The sequence below is a fragment of the Solanum tuberosum genome, unplaced genomic scaffold (genome assembly GCF_000226075.1).
Source record: "Solanum tuberosum cultivar DM 1-3 516 R44 unplaced genomic scaffold, SolTub_3.0 scf01217, whole genome shotgun sequence".
NCBI classification, from domain to species: domain Eukaryota; kingdom Viridiplantae; phylum Streptophyta; class Magnoliopsida; order Solanales; family Solanaceae; genus Solanum; species Solanum tuberosum.
The window spans coordinates 5809-11112 of NW_006240188.1; the positions used below are offsets into that span (position 1 = coordinate 5809).

Sequence of the window (5304 nt, forward strand, 5' to 3'; positions counted from 1 at the left end):
TTTCATAAGGTACTATCTCCATATATATGCTACAATTGGTTTGATTCTTTTTTGTGCAAGGACTCCTCCTAATTTTCCTTAAGACATGCCGTTTCTTTGCATTCATTTTGACATAATATATGGGCATTATCTTTCTTTATACCCATGTATGTATTAGTCGAGTCAACTCCTTGTATGTGTATCAATCTTTTTCCAATTCATACATCTCTTTTCCCCTCAATCAACTTGGAATATTTATTTTTCATAAGATTATGCCGCTCAGTACTATGTACTCCTTCATGTCTTTGATAATCTGCGGAAGCCAAACGATTCTCTACTTTTATCCATACCCCAAACTGATCTTGTTTTAGTCTGTCTGACCATATATCCCAACTGTTGCAATCTTCTACTGTATGTGCCTATGATTTGTATCCGCTGCTTGAGGGGGGATGATTTCCAGTAGTCGCTGAAGCCTACAAAACAACATTCCATTGTTTTTGTGCTTCAACTTTTGAAATATGTCCATCCTTATTCCTTTGCTTTACTGTTTTATTGATATCTCACTCGATATTAACTTCCTCTTGGATACGATTGTAGATTTTTTCTTCTATCCTTGATGAGTGTTTCCCTTAGTGGACTATGCTTCTGTGATAAAAAAAATTGGTTAAAAAATATGTCACATAGATGCCTTAGAAATTTTCCTTCAAGGAGCAGCTGGACACAACTTGTACATTCCATAATCACCGTTACTCGAACATCTTTCCCCTTGGCCATGAACCTCCTTTCAATTTATTATTCACTCAACTCTCACTAACAATAAAAAGTTTAAATTTCCAATGGATTGCTTAGATAAGTTTCTAATGATAGTTGACTGATTAGTTAAGTGATCGGTACTCTGTTTCTTAATTTTTTGATAACAAACTTTGCCCAGGCCTTACTGATTTAACACTTCTAGGAACAAAAATAGGAGCTGCAGGGTTCAATATGCTATGCATAGGATGAGAAGTGAACCTCTCTTTCTCTTCCTCAATTTGTTAATTACTTCCTGATTAGCGATAACCATTTTAGAAGTAGTTAGGTTGATCTCATACACAATGGTATCCAAAAGAGCATCACAATTGTTGAGATACGAAATCTCTTTTTGAACTGTTGCTCGAGCAGTTGAGTTTTTAATTTGATGGCCTATAGCTTGCTGCATTGTCTTGTGAATTGGTGAACCCATTCTAACATCTGGAGAGTTTATTAAAACATTAGGAAGGTGGAGGATCTTTCTTACCTCTACCGTTAGTAGAAGTGGAGGCCATGTTTATGAGTTTTCTATCATAATTCCTGTGTCACAAAAACATTAGGAAGGTGGAGTATCTTTATTAGATTTTGTTTTACTTATATTTTCTATATCGTGATGAGATTCCTCATTAGTAAACTAACTATTTTGTCGGTTGTGTTATACACTTGACATGAGCATTTCTTTCAACCGAGGCTTCAGCTTGTGTAAGTGGATAGGTAAACTTGTTTCTGAAATTCATGCCTACAACGAGATTCAAATCCTTTCGCATCTGCCTCCTTCTCCTCATTAACTTTTGTTTTCTCCAAAATTCTACAATTTATAATTTAGTATCCTAGCGTCTTACAATGCTTGCAATACTTGAGAGTAACTAAATCTATTTTATTTTATAAGATAGTACTATAAGGGATAACATTTATTTAGCCGTTTACCTCTCTAACAGATTTGTTAAGTTTTGTATTTTGTAAACTATTAAATTAAACAATCAAATATTTCTTCTCAGGAAAACACGGTCCGGAAGACGGAAAGAAGTGCAATTGGCCAAGGAAAAAAAAGTGGGTAAGTCGGAAAAAATTACAAGACAACATTTTTTGGAGAAAAATCTATAATTATTGTTATTTCATTGATTCTTCGATTGTTTGTTGTAGAGAAAATTATTATTTTTAATTCACAATTTTTTCTAGTTAAAAAGGAAATAATTTCATTTATTCATAATTCTTTTTTTATGTGAATTTTTTGTACAGAGTTTTTGAAGGGGAACGATTGAGGTGATCAATTACTAGCAACAAGATGCTTAACCTATGGATTGATGGTTTTACAAAGCTATTTCATATTTTATTCAAGAAATTAAGATATCTAATCCAATTAGGAGTTGATAAAATGTGAAAAGCAGGTGGTTTTGAAATTACTAGTATCTAGTTAGATTTCAATTTTACTTGAGATAGAACACATTATTTACTTTGAGATCATTTAACTTTTACAGGACACTTATTATATTGCTACCTTGCTATTTGATTATATTATTAAAATTCATTTGATTTATGTATAATTTAAGTTTGTGTCATAATAAAAATTATAGAGAGCTTTAGTATTGATATTTTAAAAAATTTGGTACTACTATTAATCTAAATAAAGAAAAAATTAAAGAAAATTTGCAAAATATTACATAAATGTCACAAATTTTTACGACATTTAACATTTTATTTGCTGACATTGGTTAAAATGTCAAAAATTTATTGTGACATTTTATATTAGCCCAAAGTAAATGTCGTAAAGAAACTTTTATCAACATTTAGATAAATGTTAGAAATTTAAAGTGATGTTTAGTAAATGTCGGAGATTTCTTATCCACATTTACCGAAATGCAAAAAATAAATGTCGTAAATTCCTAATTGACATTTCCCTAAATGTCACAAAATAAATGTCATATATTGACTATCAACATTTACCTTAATGTTGCAAAATGAATGTCGTAAAATCATTGTTGACATTTATCAAAATGTCACAAATAAATGTCATAAATTTCATATTGACATTTACCTAAAAGTCACAAAATAAATGTCATAATTTCTTAACGACATTTAGGTAAATGTCAGAAATTTCCCGACACTGAAATAAACGACATTTGATCCAAATGTAAATTAAATGTTGGTAAATTAATTTATGACATTTAAACAGGTGAATACAACATTTATATAATGTCGTCGTATCTTAACTTTCTTGTAGTGATGTTATATGAACAATTATGGATGAATTTATGTTGTATTGGTGGTTTCTTGAAGAATTCCCCATGAGACCCATGTTTCTCCTTCTTTTCCTAATTATAACCCTAGTTTGTGTTGGATATTGATTGAAGGCTATGAATTGAATGTGATGTTATCTAATTCATGTTTGTATGATGATTCTACCATAGGTTATGTATAATTTCTATGAAATTAGGGTTGAGTCTTTGAATGAAGCCTTGAAGGCTATGAAGGGAATATGTCAATTGCTTATATTGATGTTGATTATGATATTACTTCATGAATTACCTTGTATTATGTATTGGTTATGAATTTCTTGGTAATTGAACTATGGATGTCCCACAAAGGGCAAGAAGGTATGAAGGTTGGTTCTTCTTTGAACTCAAGTATGAAAGGTGAATTACGTATATTGTAATGATGCTATACCTAATGTGTTATTGTAGTGTTGATGACCTAGTTTCCTCATCCTTAACCCTCTACACTTGAATTAGCTATGAAGTATGTATGTATATTATGGTATGATTGCTATATGATTGAAAGGTAGTTCTCATGATTGTAGTGTAATGTAAAGCGAAAGGTTTACTCACTTGCTAAGTGTCTCTAAAGTGAAAGGATTGTTACTCACTTATGAACACATATGAGCTATTATGATAAGATGTCTACATAAGAGTCTAGTAAAGGCTAATGTGAACTTATGTGATGACTAAAGATGATTACAAAAGGGAATCAGATGCTTAGCACCGAAAGGGCATGTAAATGAGATGGGGGGCCTCACGTTAGTAAGTCCGGCTCCCCACATGGGTTTCCTCACGTTTAGCAAGTCCGGATTACCCACGGTATGTGTTGTCTCATGAGATGGAAACCCCCACATTTAGTAAGTTAGGGTTTCTAGAAGCAATCTCCTTGACCCTTAACTATGTGCCCACATAGGACTCTAGCTTAGTGGATCCACCTAGATAGCTATGTACGAATGGTTACACCTTAGGCAAGTGTTAACCCTCTCTTTTCGGTGTGGGAGTAGAACACCGGATTCCATGTAGCTCTCATGGTCTATCTCGGTTATTGCAATATTTCCCTAATGTAAAAGTAAATGAAGGTATGAAAGGTGTGAACTCTTACTAGGGCTTTCTTAAAGGTTTCTACATAGTGTAAGGGAGGGTATGGGACTTCTCTTGCACATTGCACTTGTGGGATCCTAAGAGATGGTTGTAGTAGTGTTCTCTTATGACTTATGTATGTTGAAGCTATGACATGTATGATCATTATGAATATGGTAAGTTATGATGAAATATGATCTTATGAATGTATGCATGAAGTACGTTGCTTAATGTGATACTTGGCTTTGAATAGGGTTATGGAGTTCTATTCTTTGCATTGCACTAGTATTGCTTGGGTTGTCTACATGTTGGGATGATATTATGATGGATTGGACTATGATGCTTTCTTTGTGTGCATATTGGATTTACTTCGTAAAAAGCATGTTTTGACTAAATTTCCTCAAGTCTGAGGACAACTATGATCTAGCTTCTATTTTAGTTCTTTGCTTATGTTGAAAGACATTGTTGTTCTTCCTATTTTCAAGACTTCTTATTGATGTAAGGGCTAAGTCCCATTTTCGATACTTCGATGTCTAGATGGTGCATTGTGAAGAAGTTAGATTTTATTTTCATATAAGAAATGAAGTTGAACTTCCAAAGTAATAGTTTTAAATTTTCCGTGATTTTATTCTATAATACATGTTATAATGAATTCTAAGGGTTGTATAAGACCTCTTCGAGGTCGAATACGCCGTTAACGACTAGAGGGTGCTCTCGGGTCGTTACAACTAAACCCTAAACACTAACCCTAACCCTAAACCCTAAGCCCTCAACCCTAAACCCTAAACCCTAAACCCTACACCTAAACTCTAAACCCTAAAACCTAAACTCTAAACCTAAAACCCTATACGTTTAACCATAAACCCTAAACCCTGATCTATAAACCCTAAACCATAAAAGCTAAACCCTAAACTTTAAACCCTAAACCTTAAACCCTTAAACCCTAAACCCTAAACCTTAAACCCTAAAACCTAAACGCTAACCCTAAACCCTTAACCCTAAACCCTAAACCCTAAATCCAAACTTTAAACCCTAAACCCTAAATCCTAAACTCTAAACCATAAACCCTAATCCTAATCTCATAACCCCAAACCCTAACCCTAAACCCTAAACCCTAAACCCAACCCTATATCTTAAACTCAAAACCCAAAACCCCTAACCCTAAACCCTAAACCCTAAACCCTAAACCCGAACCCCTAAT

At 33.3% G+C, this 5304-nt stretch overlaps 1 long non-coding RNA gene across 1 annotated transcript; it reads left to right on the top strand.

The window, feature by feature from the left end:
- Positions 1-1786: 1786 nt before the first annotated feature.
- LOC107059318 (uncharacterized) lies at positions 1787-2250 on the top strand. The gene is made up of 2 exons (XR_001472601.1): positions 1787-1822; positions 2008-2250. It is a non-coding gene; the product is annotated as an uncharacterized lncRNA (long non-coding RNA).
- Positions 2251-5304: the final 3054 nt, after the last annotated feature.